The sequence below is a fragment of the Mytilus galloprovincialis genome, chromosome 2 (genome assembly GCF_965363235.1).
Source record: "Mytilus galloprovincialis chromosome 2, xbMytGall1.hap1.1, whole genome shotgun sequence".
Taxonomy (NCBI): Eukaryota; Metazoa; Mollusca; class Bivalvia; order Mytilida; family Mytilidae; genus Mytilus; species Mytilus galloprovincialis.
The window spans coordinates 54,062,178-54,084,138 of record NC_134839.1 but is presented as its reverse complement, the minus strand read 5'-3'; the positions used below and the strand labels follow the sequence as shown (position 1 = coordinate 54,084,138).

Here is a 21,961-nt window from a genome sequence, read left to right as displayed (position 1 = left end):
TAAATCAATTGTTTCTGTGCAGTGTTCCGAAATCGACGAAATCTGATAATTCGTTTTTCATACATAATTTGAATACGAATTACGAGAAATTGAGTTCTGCAAATATAATTAAAGTAACGTTATATTCATCAACAGTATCAGTATTTTAGTGTCTAATTTTCCAAACACGGTACATTTGCCCAGTCGTTTAAGTTTCATGGGGCCTTATTGTACGATGGTACGTTGATTATTAAATTTAGTTAATTACCGATGTTCCATTGGGTTCTTTTTTTCTTTAGATAATTGCGATTAGTTTAGATATTGCGCATTTAAGCCCTTAATTTACTTTTGATTTTGTATGATGATATTCTGTTCTTTAAGGTTCCTATGGTATTTTGATTTATTTTACCATAAAAGAAAATTGATTTTTTTTTATCGTTGCAAAATTTAAGAATGGTTTTATTCTTGATCTTTGATCTTGATGTAAACGGAAATTGCACCAAACATTTTGAAACGACCGGGCAAACAACAATACACCATACAGATAATAGGCTTTCTATTGATATGTAATATAGCCGTGGGTAAGGTGGTCAATTTTAAGGTCATAACAACTATGAGTCTTTTTTGAAAAATGTCACTCGCCCCTTATCAGTGTGATCTGTTATAACAAAGACAGTCGATGCTAAAGTCGAATAATAAAATATATTTTCTTGTTAATGAGTTCATTCCCTTCATAACCTTGTATGTCGCCTGTGTTTTTCTCTTCTTTTTTTAATAACATTTATCTATTCCTAAATAGTATCTTAATTACACCCAAGAACTCACTGCTATAAATTTGATTAACATTAGTGTCTAGAATATAATAAGAAAGTATAATAACAGAAAAAAACCCGAGGAAAATTAAAACGGAAAGTCCATAACAAAATGACAAAATCAAAAGCTTATACACATTACAAATGGATAACAACTGTCATTTTCGTGACCAGGAACATGAATTTTCGTATGTATAAAATGTTAGATTAAACTTGGTTTCATAGCTAGCTTAACCTCTTGTTTGTATGACAGTCGTATAAAAATATATCATATTGACAGCATAGTGTGAAAAAAACAAACAGACATTAAGTAATTATCAATAAATCTATTTCAAATAAATTAGTCAAATTATTATAAATAAACAGTCACTGTTAAGGTGGTACCCAACACTTTCACTAGAATTAATTTGGCTCGTTTAATTTAACAAAAATATAAAAATTTTAAAAGATTTGAACCAACCGTTTTGTCAGAAAATTACACTGGTTATATAGCAATTTGACAACCACCAATTTTGATCATTGAGAAGCGTAATATTCCTTTTACAACACAACGCAATTAAAACGTTTAGCTGACTTTACAGAGTTATCTCCCTGTAGTGTTAGGTATCACCTTAAATTTTTGTGGAAAACAAGATACTACAACATATATTGAACAAACACATTATAGATTGAATTTCCTCGGGTTAGCCAGTATCTCTAGTATCGCAGGATCTACTTCAGATGTACCAAAGAGTGCTTCTGCAGTGTCTAGTGGATTCATTGTGGTTGTTGCCTCGTTCCTGGAACGACGATTTTTATTGTTTCGGTTCCATGGTTGATTATTATTATTGTTGTTTCCATTCCACGGTCGATTATTAATATTATTATTTCCGCTCCATTGCTGATTTTTGTTCTTTCTTTTCCATGGTTGATTGTTATTATTGTTGTTTTGGTTCCATGGTTGATTATTGTTTTTATTATTTTGATTCCATTGTTGTTGGTTATTATTGTTGTTGTTTGGATTCCATTGTCGTTGGTTATTATTATTATTGTTGTTGTTTGGATTCCATTGTCGTTGGTTATTATTATTATTGTTGTTGTTTGGATTCCATTGTTGTTGGTTATTATTATTATTGTTGTTGTTTGGATTCCATTGTGGTTGGTTATTGTTATTATTATTGTTGTTTTGATTCCATTGCTGATTATTATTGGTGTTTCCATTTCTCCACTGGTTGTTATTGTTCATATTACCATTATTTCTGTTCTGTGTCTGCCACTGTTTGTTATTATTATTGTTTCCGTTCATTTGATTTCGTTGCATTCCCATATTATTGTTCTGGTCGAAGTAATTGGTACTTTGCCTATTGTTAAACTGCTGATGACCGGGGGCGTTTCCATTGTTGTTGTTATTGTTTTTTTTCGTGGCCGTTGAAAACATACTCCATACGTTCTTATCAACAACTGCATTCGTTTTCTCTTTCTTTTTCGGTTTCTTTCCAAATACATCCCATACATTGTTAAGCCTTGCAGCTTTAATTTCATTTGTGGAATTTTTTTTATCGGTTGCCGTTTTTTTCACAACGTCAATAGTTTGTTTTGCTTTCGTATTAGATTTTGATTCTGTAATAACAGCATTTAGTTTTTCTTTCCTATTTTGTATTTTTGTTGACAACTGTTGTGCTTCTCTTGTTGTCATTGGTGATCTTGTTGATGCATCGGTGGTTTTCACCGAGATTTTAATTGAATCTAGATTGTTAGTTTTCTCGTTCAGATTTCCGTTGATACTTATTTTTTGGTTTGGATAATCAGGATCAGTACACGTGCACTGACATTGCATTCCATTTATTATTATCCCTCGTGTTGAAATTGAAAAACTTAAGAGAAGAACAATACTTAGAAACATGTTGAGACCTGAAACCAAGAAAACACCGCATTATAACACAATAAATGAATCAAAATTAAAATTAAAAGATAGCAGAATATATTCAAAGCAACAAATGTACTTTTCATCAGTGGCACTTTAAAGTCAAAAGTGTAAAATCTGAAACATTAAGTGATAAGGAGAAGAAAACCAATAGGACAAACAATGGTGCCAGGCGAAGAAAACTGTAACGCAGTTAACCACTTTTTCACTACCAAAACAACCATAAGGAAATAAGTACAAAATGTATACGACATCTAAGGATAAACAGTATATCATTGGTAAATACCGATTGAATATGTACATTTTAAACTGATTTTTATCTAATAGCGATATCTTAAATCTTAAAATACAAATATTCTCCAATATGATATAATATGTACGGGTGTGGCACAATATGACAAGGAACTGCCTACCATTCCGAATTACCCGAATTCAACATCGATTTGTGCGCACAATTGAATATCTCTGTATTGACGCAACTAATAACAGACATTGTTTTAATTTATGTCTTTTTACTACAATTTCCGAAGTGTAAAATTCATATCAACAACACTTGAAAGATAATTTCGAAAAAAATTGATGAACAATGTTAATGTCATCATAACTTAATTTTGAAATTATTTTTTACAATTTTATAACATATCTATTAAAAATTTCTCGTAAATTAAGTTTTTATATATATATATAAAATTATAATTGTTTGCAACTGTATTAACAGCGAATAAAAACTGAAGTTGAGAAATCCATTAGTGTGTGTTTATCTGTGAAATGAATCTTATTCGGAAGATAGACCAATTTTTGTTTTATTTTTGTTTTGCTCTTTTCTACTTTAAAAAAAAATTGATATTTGGATTTGATTCATATTTATTTGATAAACGTTAAAATCGATATATGAAAAACGATCTACAAAAACTTCCTTACCTTGTCACAACAAGTCATGATATGAATGCCCATAACAATTAATTCTTGGTTATTGATGACAAATTGATTGCATGTCCGTTGTGTACATGCTTATGTATATGTCCGAAAATCATCGAATGTACTATTTTTGGAGATTCATTGATATTAACTATATAAACAATTTCGAAAACTCATCTTATATAAGAGGCTAATGTATGTTCTGCCTTTTTCAAATTGATAAAGCGTTTTATTCAAATTTCCTCTGTTATTTTTGTTATACTATATACCTAAGCAGCACAGGGAAGCAGACTTAGATAGCCGTTTTATTACATTATCACATATCTATATTATAATAAAAACCATAAAATTACAAATAAAAGTACACTCCAATATTTCACCTTTTTTACATTTTAAGTATACTTCGTTTAGAAAATAACATAAGAATAATTTGAGAACTAAAATGAACGAAAATATTTTAATTTTCCAGATGTGAACTTTGTGAAAAAATCTACCTGTTACTGCCCACCAGGCATGGAGCGAATTACATTGCAATGAAATGAATACGCATTTAATTACAATTACTTTGACAAAACCATGCATTAAATTACAATTACAGTTACATGCATTTATCAAAGTAATGCGTTAAATTACAATTACTTTTGCAAAGTAATACATTGAATTACACATTACACTTGTAAATGTTATTATTAAGCCAAAAAAAAAATAAAACATTTTGAAAAACATTAAGTCACGAAAGATTCTAGCATATGCAATAACTGTTCCGTATACATATAAGATTTAAGTATCAAATAAAAGTCTATTCAATACAGCTCTTACATTTTAACTTCACAAGGGTTTCAAGGTATACATCTCCGTTTTTCTCTAAAAAGAAATTACAGAAATGGAATTTAATATTTATTTTAACTGATGTCAACATATACATTTGTTTTATTAATTCGATCAAAAATATTCTCTTGGAACTTCTTTCCTAGTCATGCTAATTAAATAATAAACAAAGTGCTTAATTTATGACCAAGTGTCAAAATGGTGAAAAGATTTATTGTAAAACAAACTAATTAGTGTTGTATGACACTGGTCAATTTTCTATTATTTAATCAGGATAAGGTATTCATTGATGTTTTGACAACAACAAAAAATGCTTTTACAATAATAACCTTCTTTCTAAACTTCTGCTTTAGCTAAATCTTTAACAATCTGTGAAAAATATAGAGTACTAGTATGTGAAAAAAGAAATGCAATGTAATGCAATATAATGCATGAAATTACACAACTTTATTCTCAAGAAATGTATTAAGGGCATACGATAACGTAACAGGTGAGGTTATGACTTGCTAACATAAAATGTTATTTACGCGACGTCAAACTGTGACATATCGGGAAAAAGATGAATTTTTCGACTGATTCTTATCATTCTAACTAATCTTACTTGAAAACGAGTTCATGGACGCCTCGTTTTTTTTTAAATGGCATTTGTTTTAAATACGTATGAAGATTGTTTGTACCAATTTTTATGAAAAAGTAAATATGCAATTTTTGAATTTGATAAATATACAGCAAAAAATTACGTTTTTTTTCTAAAAAAAACGAAACACAAATTTATAGGAGACTTATATAGAATACATATTACTAATTATTTAACAAAAACAGCTTGGGTTTACCTTTTAAAACAAAAACGTTATGTAATTATTTCGAAAGGCGAAATACGTCAACAAATCCGAAATTTGAACAAACACATCTAAAATTTCGACCTTATTTTACACAAAAAAGGAGCACCAGCGTCACTGATGAGTCTTTTGTAGACGAAACGCGCGTCTGGCGTAAATATTAAATTTTATTCCTGGTATCTATGATGAGTTTATTTGCAACCACTGGGTCGATACCACTGCTGATGGAGATTTATTTCCCCGAGGGTATCACCAGCCCAGTCAGTAGTCAGCACTTCTGTGTTGACTTGAATTATCATTGATATGTTCATAATTATAAATTAACTGTTAACAACACTTTGATTTTTTTAAAACTAAGGCTTTTCTACCTCAGGAATAGATTACCTTAGCTGTATTTGGCAAAACTTTTAGGAATTTTTGGTTCTCAATGCTCTTCAACTTTGTACTTTATTTGGCCTTTTATAACATTTTTGATTCGAGCGTCACTGATGAGTCTTTTTGTAGACGAAACGCGCGCCTGGCGTAGATATTAAATTTTATTCCTGGTATCTATGATGAGTTTATTTATTACATATTTGATTTAAAAGATAGAAAATAGCCTATATGCAAATTTTCATCAAAATTTCAATATGGGATCAATACTGTATCGTATGCCTTAAATTAAAATTACATGTAATGCACAAATTGCTGCATTACACACATTACATGCAATTACTTTGAACCACTCATCAGATCCTCTCAGAAAAAAACCCCAAATAAACTCTTCATATATACCAGAATTCAAATTGTGTACTACACGGGTGTTTAATCTACAAAAGACTCGTCAGTGACGATCGTATAAAAAAGTTTCAAAGGTCAAATAAAATACGAAGTAAACGATCTTTGAGAATAAATGTAAACGCCACCAATTTCACTTAAACAGATAAAACAATTAATGTATTTCAGAAAACAGGGGTCTCAATAAAAGCAACAGTGCTATACCGGTGTTCAAAGTCATAAATAGATTGAGAAAAAACAAATCCGGGTTACAAACGAAAACCAAAATCGAGGGAAACTCATCAACTATAAGAGGAAAGCAAAGGAATAATAGGAACATCGAAGTGCAACAAAAACAAACACCATAAATAATATAAAATAAAAATCTTTTTAATGTAGTTTTAAATTTTAAGGACATTATATGTAAAATAATTTGAAAACTTTTAGCTGTTCTAGATTAATCAGATTGGTATAATGAATGTTGATTTTACATTTTTGTAAATAAAAAAATAACCACAACAAAAACATTGAACTCAACATTATAACTGAAATTTATTCTTGTTAGACTTAGCCAGCATTTCTAATATTACAGGATCTACTTCAGATGTCCCAAACATTTCTTCTGCCATATCGTGTGGACTCATTGTCGTTCCAACCTTTTTCTTTCTTCTTCTTCTCTTATTTCGAGATGATTCATTTGGGAATGATCGACCATTTTTTCGTGTTCGCTGTGATGATGGTTGAGACATACTTTGTAGTCTACTGACTATTAAGGATCCCATTGTTTTCCATAGCTTATCAACGTCTTTTTTACTATATTTAGGTTTCAGTGGCTGATTTTGTTTATTGTTTTGATTCCATTGTTGGTCCTTATTGTTGTTTTGATTCTGTTGCTGATTAAACTTATTGTTTTGATTCAATTGTTGGTTATTTTTATTATTGTTGTTGTCGTTTTGGTTCCATTGTTGGTTACTATTATTATTATTATTATTATTGTTATTGTTGTCGTTGTTGTTTGGATTCCATTGTTGTTGGTTATTATTGCTGTTGTTTTGATTCCATTGTTGTTGGTTATTATTATTGTGGTTGTTTTGATTCCATTGTTGATTATTATTGTTGTTTCCTTTCCTCAGCTGGTTATTATTGTTATTATTACCATTGTTAGGGTTGTTATTATTGCCATTATTTCTGTTCTGTGTCTGCCACTGATTGTTGTTATCATTATTATTCCCGTTATTCCGGTTAACGTTAAATGGTCGATTGTTACCGGGAAAGTTTCCATTATTGTTGTTATTATTGTTTTTAGGTGCAGTCGAATCTCTAGTCGTTACGTTGTTATCTGTATTTGATTTCTTTTTCTGCGTCTGTTTCTTTCCAATTATATCCAATTCGCTTTTAAACATTTGAATTATATCTTTTTCGTTTTTTGCAATTTTATTGCCAATTTCTTGTTTGTTTGGATTCGCTGGCACTATTGTTTTATCATTTAACGGTACAATATACCCATGACTTGACATAGGATACGTTTTCCCCGCACCATACGTAGGACCAATTTGTATATAATCACTAGTCTTTTGTCCTTTTTTATTTGCATGGACTGAATTGTTACTTTTGTCGTTAATGTTTTTATTATAATTCACAGCACCACTTGTTTTGTCTCCCTTTATACGAGATATTAGATCCTTACTGACCGAACTTGTTTTCTCTTTCTTATTTTCTGTTGACATCTGTTGTTTATCTTTAGTCAGATTTTGTGAACTAGTTGTAATGTCAGCGGTTTTGACGTTGATTGTATTTTGACTGTTAGTTTTCACCTTAAGATTTCCGTCGGTATCGACTTTTTGGTTTGGAATTTCAGGATCAGTACACGTACACTGACATTGCATGCCATTTATGATGACCGCTCTTGTAGAAATGGAATAACTTAAAAGAAGAATTAAGATAAGAAGCATCTTTACACCTGAAAAAAATAAGCAAAATGCGGGTTATTACAAATCAAATATACAAAAAAGGTACTGAAATTGAAACAATGCAGTATAAGGGCATTTCGAAATCTATGTCGCGTCAGAAGTTCTTATAAATATAAAATGGAAGTTTGAAGGCAGCAAAAGTAAAAGAGCATATTCCTAAAATAATCCCAATAAGATGCCAGTGAAAAACACATATCTACATCGAAAGGGCAACTTAAGAATACAATAAAATATACATCTGTATGTCAACTGAACAATAAACTAGTATCAGTATTATTGGAATACCATACTAGTAAAGATAACAACACATATGTTTAATTAGTGTCTAAGAATTAGATGTTGGGTAAACGCCAATGAGACAGCCACCCAGCGACAAAAATAAACAAACGTCATCTAGAGGGTAGCATGCAATTGTTTAACTCTAAATGACCAATAAACTTGTGAAATCCGAGATATTATATCTTGCGTTGAAATATATTTTGACTTCCATGTATATTTTCATATGACAATCAGGTGTGGAATGTTCAAATGACGACGAAATAAATATCTATAGGCCACTGCAAGACCTTTAATAATGTTACAAAATCATCCTGCATATATTATTGTAAAATGCAATTACAAAAAAAAAATGTAAAACAATGTAAACGAGGAAACTATAACGACCTGCTTTATATCAATACAATTTACAAATACAAATATGAGAGACATAAACCAACACACTGAATTTGGACAGGCATATAACAAATACGGTGATCTTAAATTTGTGTATGAGGTCAAACTTTCCCCCTTAATCCTGGGACAGTGGTGTAACAGCACAACAAAATAACAAACTGTAATAAAAAATAAGTTGCAATTGGCTTAACTAAAATATTTCGGTTCGAAGTACCACAAAACAAGTAACATAATAGCATTAGACACCAAACACCAATAGAAGAGTACTTTCAGTGACATGTTCAAATTCAATTACCACAAACAATTAGATCATATTATTTCTTATGTAGTAACAATAGTGCAATATGATTGGTGTAAATAACACCCAATCTTTAGTTCAACTATTTTCACCCGGGGATAAACTTTTGTAAAATTTATAGAATGAAATATAAAAAGCCTCCCCCCCCCCCCCCCCAAAAAAAAATAATAATAAATAAATAGATAAATGTAAAACAAATTCATAATTTTTGCAAATATATATTTATATATATAAAAACCAAAGCTTACCAAATTTCATCAAACATAAAAATTTTGACAAGATTTTCATTTTAATTAAAAAACAATAAAAAATGTAATATTGCACCCTGGAAAACAACAATGGTGTCGTCCACGATCATTCCCATTTGTGGAAGATAGAATCAGAGATAGTTAGTGCTTGAATTATTTAAGTTACAGGGGTGAATGAAATTTTATTTTATTGTAAAATTTCATATACATACCCATACCCATATCAATATTTATTCTTTATTAGCATGATGATTGTCGGTTTTTTTTTAATTTGTAATAGATGTAGGCAATTGTAACATAATTATTACTACCTTTGACATTTTTATTATAACAACACACAGGAAAATAACTGCCGAACAAAAAAAGTTTAACCGTGAAAACTTCATCGTACCTTATTTTTGAATTTTTTTTTTACAGCTTTCTGACAATCAATTGAAACTACCTTTGTAAAATTTTAATTTAGCATCAAATAAAACCAAGACCAAATTTTATGAAATCAATTAGGTTATTGTCTTTCTCGAATAATTAATCTATCTTTTTTTTTTTGGAATCAGATCTTTGTTGAAATTAATTGATAAAACAGCTACTGAATCTTGCTTACCTTTTTCCAACGAGCACATGATATAAATGACCATCCATTTTGTTTTTTATGTAATTGATGACAAATTTATTACATATCCTTTGTTAGTACATGTCCAATATACATCAAAATGTACTATTTGTGGAGAAACGGATATTAATCAAACGAACAGTTTCATAAATACAGTTAATATAAGATTTTTTTTATGTTTTGTCTAAGCCCTGTAGCTGTTATGCTGTCAAAATTTCATTTGACTTGTATTTGTAACTGTTTGAACTGAGCTTATCTGATGGGGTTTTTCTGAAATACTTGAAACTGGTAACAAGTTTTTGTATAACAAATTGGCTTGAGTAGAAGTTGGCAGAGTATCAGTAACAAGGTAGCAGCAGCGGGTAGGTTTCAAATGATACATTTTGTATGTAAATTTTAAGATCTAAAACTATGTGAAATGTATTGCCGAGTGTGTTAATCTATTTAGATGAAACATATGTTATTTGCTCAACGCAAAAATGATCAGACACAAGTAAAACTTACTTATAAAGTCTTCTCCACAACACAATATAAATAGCAAAACAAATTGAGCGTGAGCATGCATTATATAATATACACAATTAAAATATTACTATATTAACTATACTGAAAAAGGAGAGGAAATGAAGAAAGAACGACAGAAATTAGGATGATGATGATAATGATGATGATTTGCCTTTTACCTAAGGTGATACTATACTAAGAGGAATCGTTTTGATCTCTTTATAAAATTGAATACTTGTTTAACAATTTGCACATTTTGAGCATAGGGAAGTAATCAATTCTCCACAAACCAATAGTTTGAAGCCCAAATAGCAGCTTTTGGGAAGCCAGCTGATACTTTTAAACAGAATAACCCTTTCATTTAGATAAAAAGGACCAAATAAAATGGTGCATGTCCTCAATATCGATACCACATTTACATGTTGGGTCATATATAATGTTAGCTCTAAACAAGTCACAATTCAAGAAGGATGTCGAACATCTAAATTGGGTTAAGATTATATTAAATTTTTTTGGACCATATAAATAATGTTGAAATTGATTCTCATTTCGAATTTCGTGGTTTTTTAATTCAACTTAGATTTTAATAACGAGTCTATATTTCGAACGGACATTTTCAGATTATTACAAAGTTTAATTGTTGATGGATTAAATGATTAGAAGTCATTGCAAGCCTGCAAAAGGGTAAACTAATATCTTGTCCATTTGGCCAGGGATATTGTGTTGTACTTTGAATTTTATGGGGCATAATGCTACACAAATATTCAGGGGCATTATTATTCTGAATTTTATAAAAAATTGCAGTTTTCTTCATTTTATTCGTTCATCTAAATTTTCCCAATCAACCTCTTTTAAGGTGGGTCTTAATTGAAATCCATAGAATTTTTCAATAATTTGTCGAAATGAAGTTTTTATCATGCTTTTTTTCAAAAAGGTATTCAAAGGATGTGTCACCGGACTTTTTTACACGCTACAGTAGTGCACAATTGTCAGATGTTGTATTGATTATGCCTGGAAAATCCAATTTTGTAATAAAATGAAAACAACATCATAGAATTTTAAGATAAAATGTAAGAAGATAGATTTTATAATATGCTTTCAGAAAAGAAAAAGAAAAAAATGGGGTCACCGAACTTGTTCTCTTGGTACATATTTAAACATGTAGATTAACAACACTTTCTAAAGATAATTTACTTTTATCTCCCCTACTATCTGAGTTATATCCCCTTATTTGAATATTTCAAAAAATGAATCCAACACAAACATTGTTTTTTTGTCGTTTTTTTTTTTTTTGTAATTTTGGTAGAAATTACAGCCGTAAATATGATAAAACACATAATTTTCTATATTAACATTAAAAGTCTTAAACATGAATTACAAACTACACATTTCATTAAAGATCAAGACCAATTGTTATCTGCAACATCAAAATCATAGACGGAGGGCACACTCAAGCCACCTTAAGACAGTCTCATAATGTGTGAAAACAGGCAAACATGTTACAATTCGTGCAGCTTAAAGTTGTAGTTGTTCTTATTTATTTGATTAACCTTTTCCGCAGTTGTCCCATAATTAAGTTACATATTAAAAAAGGTCTAATAATTACTAGATATATTGTTCCAAACTTTGTCGGCTATGTTGATATTTGAGTTTTTGCAGTACTAGTATATTGAGATGCTTTTTAACGCTATTTAATATATTTTCAACATAGTTGTTCCATTTTGTGTCACCTCTAAATGTTACCCCTAAATGCTTATTAGATCGCAGAATTGGTATTTTTTTTATGGTTCATAGAAAAATTAAGGTCTTGTATCTCATTATTTGAGAACATCATAATTTCTGTTTTTTTTCAGGATTGAAAGACATAAGAAACTTTCTTGAACATTCACCCAGCTGTCTCAGGTAACGACTTACAACTGATAAAAAATATGGAACGCTTCACAAATTTGCATAATCTATTAACAACTGGAAACACAACCTGAATTCTTACTGATTCAGTCGAAGGTTATGCCGAACAATTTACAATAAATGAAACAAAGCAGTAGATATTTTTTCCGAACAAGCTATGTGTGATAGGTGGTTGATTTAAATCCAAATAAGAAAAGTTATCATTCATTCTAACTTTAAAAACTGATATATGTTGTCCAATTTTTTTCATCGATATTGGTAACTGTAGATTACCGCTGTTCAAAGTTAATAAATCGATGAAAAAAGGGACGAAAGATACCAGAGGGACAGTCAAACTCATAAATCGAAAATAAACTGGCAACGCCATGGCTTAAAATGAAAAAAGACAAACAGACAAACAAAAGTACACATGACACAACATAGAAAACTAAAGAATAAGCAACACGAACCCCACAAATAACTAGGGGTGATCTCAGGTGCTCCAGAAGAGTAAACAGATCCTGCTCCACATGTGGCACCCGTCGTGTTGCTTATGATTAAGATGACATATCAAAGGAACAAACAATAACTGAGAGAATCGCAGGAACTCAAAAAAAGAACGAGACCGGGTGCTTCGATCAATGAACGTCTCCTGCTTTGCATGCACCCTAACCTAGATATTTTCAACAACTAAGTTTTCGAACACGCCGATCCGCTCAATATCATTGGAACTTTTAGAATAAAAAAAAAGATGTTCGTGTTTAATCAAAACAATTCAAAAGTTATGTGTGTGGTAGTTAAAAAGAATAAGAAAAATATTTCTACCATAGATTTTCCGTTTAATGAGTTTAACATATTTTATTAAAGAGTCGTCTCGGTTTTTTTGGGGGGGGGTTTTTTATACGTTTTGGCGGTCTTCATGATGAACTTGCATTTATCTTTACATTTGTTTCGATTTTGTTTTTACTTGTAGGTTCATTGTGGTTCCACCATAGGTTCCCATGCTCAAATTATTGAATTTTTTTTCAATCCCTTTTCGCTGAATTATTTCCGAAAGGATCGCTTTGACCTTGTTGTTTTCCTGATACCGCAATTATTTTTTGTTGCGTGTCATTTTTAACAGACGTTTATATAAGAACTTCAATTACCGAGAGATATAGAAGTTTACCTTCTTGTGATGTAAGACTCATGAAGAAGCATAACATTTTTGTTGCAGTAGATATGAAAACACAGTCTAGTCTTGTCTCATTGGCAAACTTCAATTTGTTCTGTCATAATTACATTCACAGTAGCTTTTCGGAGTGGTCTGATGTGAATTGTCTTTATCAATTAAAATCAATCAATCGTTTATTAGATTTCAGTTTGGTTCAACGAAATTTTTATACGATATATTTGGTTTACAGTTTGATTCAGAAGAAACACCGACACAGCTAGATAATACAATTAATTATCTAATTACTACCACAATTTGATATTAGTATTATTATTTTCATTGTTATTAATAAATGTAATATCAGTATTAAAAATATAATCTTCAATCAATCCTAATTATATCTTACTTTTGGGAAGTATTGTTACAAATTCAAATGTGACGTCACTTTGTGTTTTTTTTAGAATTTCAAATGTGACGTCACTTTGTGCGTTGAGGCTTTGGCTAACTCGGCTGTGTATTTTTATATGCTGGTTTAGGTGTTTTGTGTAATGTACCCGTTTTTTTATTCTGTAGTTAGTCACTACTTCGGTTTTATCATGTATATCTATTATATAGTCATTTTATAAAATTTACTGTTTGCAAAAGTATGAATTATTCTAAATAATAAGGATGTTCTTACTCCAGGCATAAAGCCCTAGCCTTTTGGGCACAACATTTTGAATATTTTGGTCCTCAGTGCTCTTCAACTTTGTACTTGTTTTGGTTTTGGATATTTTTTCATCTGAGCGTCACTAGTTAGTCTTATGTGGACAAAACGCACGTCTGGCGTATTAAATTTTAAACCTGGTACATTTTGTTAGCTATTATTCGTGTGTTTCTCTGTCCTATATGTTCTCCCGTTTATTTGTATTGTAGTCCTGTCATGTAATGTTGTCATTTTAAAGTTATATTTAACATTGGCATAAAAGCGGGAGGTTTCTCATGCCACAAAACCATGTTCACATCTTCCTTTTTTTTTTTAAATCAACCCACATTTTTTACTTAAAATGTCCTGTACCAAGGCAGGAAAATTGCCATTGTTATATTATAGTTCTTTTCTGTGTGTGTTACATTTTAATGTTGTGTTTCTGTTGTGTCATTGTTCTCCTCTTATATTTGATGCATTTCCCTCAGTTTTAGTTTGTAACCCGGATTGTTTTTATCTTAATCGATCTATGAGCTTCGAACAGCAGTATACTAATGTTGACTTTATTTTTAAACCAAACTCGTCACATGGTTTTATTGATGTCATACCAATAGAATATTTTATTTCTTTTTTTTTTGTTTGTTTTGATGTAATCTGATATGATAAAAACAAATATATTTAATCTTTAGATGTAGATACTAATTTGTAAGAAGGAGCCCCCAAAAATATTCCCGAATCGATTTATGGACTATAGGCATTGTCTCCATTCGACAATTATGTCATGCACCTGATCACCAAATTTTACTGCACAGAAAATATTAAGTTTGGTATTGATAAAAAGTGTGAAGTTAATGAAAGTTAGAACTAAATTCATCATGGAAAGTGATGAAAAGTAAATTTCAAAAATAGGATACGGTAAGTTTGACTATAAAGCCAATTCAGGAAAATACGCTACATTATTTGTTTATTTTAATGACAACTAAAAATTACTCCTGTTTATGTTTGTGTTAGGAAATTGTTTATTCCAAAAATTATTTTGTTTTACAAAATGAACACTTTTCTTGAAATACCTTTATAGTACAAACATGAATAATAGCAGTACTGAGACGAAGCTAAACGTTTTGTGGAAGAGTTGTACACTTTTATTAGTCTTTTACCCTTTCCTAACCTATGATAGTAATGTGACATAGAAACAATCCAAAATACTAAACATTTAACATAAAACAGACGTCACTCAATGCGATTGATATCTGACGTTTTTATATTCTGCTAAATAGAAAGATAACGTTAATGTGATTTTTTTTTCAAAGGTTATTCAATGTCAAGGTTCAGTTGATGGATATATCTCAGATCTATTCTCCGTGTATTTGATGTTTTGATTATTATTTTCTGTCAAGAAATAATTCATATATCTTCTCTTGTCACTATGCACATCCTTTTACATGTCACTTATATATTCAGATTAGCAAGTTTGTAATATAAATATGTGTTCAAAATAACTGACCATATGTACAATCGTTTTGCGTTGATAAGTGCTCTAACGTCAGTCAACTCGTGCACCATTATCTTTTAAATTGATCGATACTTAATTTTACTCAAACAATTTCTGAAATTATTTCAATGTGAATTCCCATTGACCTCGTCAATTAGATTTTTTTTAAAGATTGTTTGAATAAACATACGAATGTCGATATGAGGTGTATTTTCTGTTTTATATATTTTTATCATCTTAAATTATTTATTTTACTTACTTCGGTATTAAATGTTTATCAATTAATTCAAAACTTGCTATGTTATAGTTTGTTTAATATATTTTATTTTTATTTTATACTATATTTGAAAAACATATTGCTCATTTCCGATGCCATGAACGGAAAATGAGGTATTTGTTGTTGTTATTCGTTGCAATCAAGTTGAATCATTATTATTTATGACTGGATTTAGCTGACATATTTCATATTTCAAAAGATAAGTTATTAAATTATCGGGTTTCTTTAACAGAAACTGTATTAGTGTCAATACGTTCCTTGTGAAATGAATATTCTCAAAATAATATTAATGTACAGCGAGAGGAGAATTAAATGGTTTTCCAGTTTTTCAAATTCAGTTTCAATAATTACAAACTTGAAAATTGCTGCAATAATGATTATTTTGTGCCTCTCTCTTACATATTCTTCTAAAAGACAATGAAAACAAGACATCTGGGAAAGTTTTTTAATTTCGCTTTCACATATACATTTATAATCTTTGATCACTCAATAACCCATATTTCAATGATCTTGACTTGTATTTGATCTTTTCATTACGATTTTGTGTTAAATGAATGATTTATGTATGTTTAATTGTCGCAATGGACATCTTTTTATTATTATATGTGTCACTTAAAAAGTTTCTGTTACACATACATAATGTACGTTTTGTTAGTGCCTCTAACGCATATATGGGTTCTTTCATCATACTCCTTATGCAAGTTATGATATGTAACTGGTCCAATTACGACAAAAAATTGGGGTTTTTTTTATTTTGAGTTTGCTATTCGCATCCAGTTTGGTAAAAATAAGTCCCAAAATATCGCTGAAATAACATTGTTGTCTTACAAGCCTTGGTGTAGTGGTTAGGGCATCGGACTACTAACACAAAGGTTTTTGATTTGATTCCCGTTCGTGATAAAAATTTCAGGGACTGAATTTTCGGCTCTCCCTTGCCACCATTTGCGAGTATGGTCTTGAGGAAACGATGATAGTCCGTCGGAATGGGGCGATAAATGGCTGACCCGTGTTAAGAGAGAGCCATATCTCCTGCACGTTAAGGACACCCGTGTAGATTTCGAAAAAGAGCTGGCTAATGCCGCTATGTAAGGCAGCACTCGCACCCGCAAAGTGGAAATGGATTAATATAAGTTGAAAAACTTGTTTCCCAATGCACTATAAATAAATATGTTTAAACTAATTACAAGCCAGTAGTTCGACTCAATTTGGGTCCACATTTATGCAAACTTTAATTTGACCATTAATCGCGCATGTGCTGAATATGTTTAACATTAAAAAAAAATAATGTCAGCTGAAAAAGTTAAAACTTGTCTTGCATGTGCAAATGAAAGCATTTAATTTATATTTTTTTATCTATAAAATAGGATCAAACAAAACTACAAGAAAATCGACAAAATGCTGATAACAAATCAACACAAAATCAGGGAACATGTGGAAAATAAGTGAGACGATAAAACAATATATTGTTTTGTGTGTTATACATGCATACTCAGTTGTTAATCAAATTTTGTCATAACTGTCAACCGATTTGGTTCATTTTTTTTTTCAGATTCGGTTATTACTATCTTCTAACGAGTTTTTTTCACCTTTGTTTTTTCATTACAGATTTTAATCCTCGCACTTGCTCTGTGAGATTGTCGAAGCTCTAATGAAAGGTTTCATTGTTAAGGTCACTGCATACGGAAAAGCTGTTGGAGAATTAGAGTAGTGGAAATCAATATCCAATAGCAGTACATTTCTGAAGATTTCAATAAAATATAGGATTATCTTTAAAGGAAAGTCGATGTTTTTAAATGATAAACTTAAGCATTAAAGTATATAAAACATTTTATATTTTCTTATTTAAATTAAAGTATCATATGACTTTAAGTATATACTTTATTAAATTTGAGAGTTTTAATCAATTCGGTTGAAATAAATTGGTACCTAATGCTCTTTTTCAAAGTTTAAGTAACAAACAATTTTATTTCAACTGCCACGGTTGTTATTCATTCAGGAAAACCGGAAATAGACGACTTGAAGGGGGTAACTGATAATGAAAATTGCATTTTCATTGTCATAGTGATGCGTTATGAAATGTCGTTTTCTAGCAAGATATTTTTAAAATAACAAATATCTTTATTTTTTCATCTTGGTTTAAACACAAAGAGAATAGTTACATTGCTAAAAGATATCAAATACAAATATGATTTTTTTCGTAAACATATTTAATAAAAACTGTCCTTAAAAAAGAACGATCAAAGTAAACAATGACAGTCCTTATAACATGTTGAGTTAAATTGAATTAATTGTAGTGACAATTACACATATAATTAAAACAGTTGTAGTTACCTGATATTATTTTGCTTAATGCGTACCGGAAATATCAGTATTATATGCAGTTCGAACTGGAATACTTACACATTAATTTCACCACAATAACAACGAACACAGCAGAAGCAATTTTATAGGGTGACACCCATTATCAAACAGGTTCATGAGTTAAACATTCTTCCTAGTTTAGAGTGTATTTGTTTTGCATTGATGCACCTTCGTGCATTTATCGTTTAAAAATGTTATTTTTAATAGTAATGGTTTCTCCCCCGGCATTTGATGGGTTTGGTTTTAAACGCATTTCATTTTTTTTTACCAACAAGTTCAATATATTTTAATCAAAACGCTATTTGTGAGTTTAATAAATAAAACATGTCTTATGGATTACTTTATTTTTTACACTGATACTTCGGATGACTTTTTAGGAGAAACACAGGTGTCAGGGGTGGGCAGGTGTAAACAATAAATTGAGTTAGCAGAAGTTTGAATAGCAGTGATGGAATCCTACAAACACAGTAAGATAGGCAGCTCTTAATTAATTCGATTTAATTATAAATGAAATCTTTGTCCACGATGGCAACATTTGCATTAGTCTTTTTCTCGACACTTACATAACTGGAAAATTAAAATCTAATGAACAATTGTTGTCCATTTGTTTGATGTGTTTTATTATTTGATTTTGTCATTTCATTAGGGACTTTCCGTTTTGAATTTTCCTCGGATTTCAGTTTTTTGTGACTTTCTACTACATGAAATAAAAAGGGCTTCAAACGCTCTACCTAATATCATTTAAAGAAACATAACGTAAGTTTAATGAAACAACAATATCATCACAATTTTAATAGACAAATACAAAAAATATGCTGTCAACGCCAAGTGTGTCCTAGGTTCATGACTTTGTGTTTTGAATACTAGCTATAGTATAGCTAAAGGTAACATTAGTATACCCCTGTTCAAAAGTAATAAATCGATTTAGAGAAAACAAATCCGGGATACAAACTGAAACCAAGGCACACACATAAACCTTTAGATGAAAACAAACGAACAACAGGAACAGTAAAGTGCAACAAACATAAACGCAAACATACATAGAAACGAACTGTTTGATAATAACTGCAATATTTCTGACTTGGTACAGGACATTATCAGATGGGGTAATTATTATAGTACGTTGATTGTTTAACTTTTCACATGTTATCTCATTCATAAGACTATTAAAATTTGCAGACAAAATATGAATTAAACAAAATACTAGTAAAACAAAATTTAAAATATTTAATTTTGAACCAATTCATTACATACGTACATAAAAAACAATAAACAGTATTGTTTATTAAAGGAAAATGTATATTTCAAATCCTTTTCCTACTTTTTCCTAGTAGAGAGTTCAATTTTTTCGACAAAGTACACATACTGTTTAGTCCTGCAATTTTATTGGACGTTTTTGTATTATTCAAAAAAAAATCAGACTGTTTTATAAAAAAGAATGGCTATAGAGCGGACCTCAATGAGGACCACAAAATTAACTGAAATGAACAGTAATTTTAAACATTGCTGTCCCCTGGACATAGACTTGGGATGTTCAAAAGAGATGTTATTTGTATACAAAGTCAAACTTTACAAGTAAATAAAAAAAAATATTCATGGCTTGTATATATACGTTTATAAGTGCAAGGTTCATGGTTATTACACACAAAAATTAAGCGAAAATATTCTTAAACTAAAAACTAGACCAAGTTTTCCAAGCGAGTAAGCATCACTTGCCATTCATGCAATAAAAAATATGTAGTTCCAAAATTATATGTGTTCTTTATTCAGGTTGTTGTCTCTTTAACATATTGCCCGTTTCCATTCTCTATTCAATGTACATTACAATCGAATTTGTCATAAAGTAATATAAACTCAGAAAAAGTTATATGATTGTCAATAAGACAACAATCCATCAAATTTAAGACTTAAGGAACTATAGGTAACTATATGGTTTTTAACAATAAAAACAATCCACACAGTCTAGACAGCTGAAATTGGTACATAATAGTAGGTAATGCATGTATATCTATTTCACAAATTATTTTTGCTTGCCAAGCCACATCAAATTGATGTGCTCTTGGGATTCAATTTAGCTTATGACTTTATGACAACAACAAAAAAATATGGTTACCAATGAAACAAATATTTTTTTCTGATTTTACTTTCTACCGACGGACAAATAAATAGACATTTCAAGATCCCCTGCGAAGGTCTACATTGTAAAATAAAACGATGCATAGAATACCAAGGTTACATTCAAAACGTAAACGTTTAAGGCAATAATAATTTTAACCACACCAGATACGCATTTCGATATTCAATGTCTCTACAGTTACTTAGTAAATTCGAAGCCAAAATATTTGAAAACTCAAAACCTAGTTTAAACGGTGAAGAGCCCATAATCCAAGCATGTTCAAAAGTAAAGCCAAACGCGCACAAGGAAGTAAGAATATGCATTCTTTAATTTAAAATGAATTCAAAATTTTATAGCACTAAAAAGGAAAATAAAATTACCAAAAAGCAGAGGAAAATTCAACAGAAAGTCCATTATTCGAGAATAATTTAATTTTGGATGTAACGCGTCTTCTGATTGGCTGACGTTATTTTGTTATGAGCCCATAGACATAATTTAGTCATGTGACCGTGACGTCATCAACGTTTTTTTCATGGTTTTCTATGGTTTAAAATGGTATTTAGAATTAAATTATAAGAAATGACTGTAATATTTTTTTCTGTCTATTTGAAATAACATAAAAAAATGTGGTGCACACTATTAAATAACCCGCTATGCGCGTTATTCAGTGTGCACCACATTTTTTATGTTATTTCTTCATAGACAGAAAAAATATTACAGTCATTCCCTAATGGCTTGTAAAACTAAGATTTGTTGGCAGTATTGGACACAGCTTATATTATTAAACATAAATTAAAATATTTACACACAGATAGATTCAAAGATATATATTGTTCCACTAGATGGGTTCAAGGATATATATTGTTCAACTAGATAGATTCAAAGATATATATTGTTCCACTAGATGGGTTCAAGGATATATATTGTTCAACTAGATGGATTCAAACTAGTCCGTTATCAATGTCAAATTATAGCTAGCTGAACATCTCACATGTATGGCAGTCGAATAACATTTCATTATAGTGACAACAACATTTGAGCGAAACACAGATACATACTAGGTAAATTTCAATAAAACAATATTCGTTATTTCACGCTAGTACAGAAGTACTGAATAATTGGCTGGTGATACTCTCGTACACTAACACAGCACAATATATATCCAGTGATAGTGACAACGGCAAAAAAAGAATGCATTGACAATTCATCAGATTAGTACTTTTGTATATGAGACAATCTAAGACGGAACAAACTTTAAGCCTATAATAACGGTAACTAATATGTTAGGTACTGAAATACCAAGTTCATCTGATTAATAAATCATCTGCTTTTACTATCGTTGTATATGATGTCTTTATTGAGGTTTTTGTCACATGAATAATGTATGAATATTTTGTTGTCACTATGGACATCTTTTCATTGCTTTCTGTGTCGTGTATAGTTTACAATCAATAAATTAGCAGGTTACATACTTCATTTCCTTTTCAAAACTCATATATAAATTATTTTTGGATCTCGTTTGTATATAACAGTCAGTTACATGTGAAAAAGATGTTGTGCACTTACGCATTTTTATTGTTATAAACAATAAGCGAAAGATACAAAGGGATCTTCAAACTCATCAGTCGATAAAAAAAATGTCATGGAAAGTAT

The 21,961-nt window shown here is 30.2% G+C and overlaps 3 long non-coding RNA genes across 3 annotated transcripts; 1 reads left to right on the top strand and 2 right to left on the bottom strand.

Annotated features, from left to right (window-relative positions):
* Window positions 1–1,095: 1,095 nt before the first annotated feature.
* Window positions 1,096–4,208, bottom strand: LOC143062295 (uncharacterized). The gene is made up of 2 exons (XR_012974668.1): window positions 3,616–4,208; window positions 1,096–2,681 (listed from the first exon to the last, which is right to left on the bottom strand). It is a non-coding gene; the product is annotated as an uncharacterized LOC143062295 (long non-coding RNA).
* A 2,360-nt stretch (window positions 4,209–6,568) lies between these two features.
* Window positions 6,569–9,952, bottom strand: LOC143062294 (uncharacterized). Its single transcript, XR_012974667.1, has 2 exons — window positions 9,825–9,952; window positions 6,569–7,995 (listed from the first exon to the last, which is right to left on the bottom strand). It is a non-coding gene; the product is annotated as an uncharacterized LOC143062294 (long non-coding RNA).
* Window positions 9,953–9,996: 44 nt separating this feature from the next.
* LOC143062293 (uncharacterized) lies at window positions 9,997–17,658 on the top strand. Its single transcript, XR_012974666.1, has 3 exons — window positions 9,997–10,195; window positions 12,191–12,239; window positions 17,437–17,658. It is a non-coding gene; the product is annotated as an uncharacterized LOC143062293 (long non-coding RNA).
* Window positions 17,659–21,961: the final 4,303 nt, after the last annotated feature.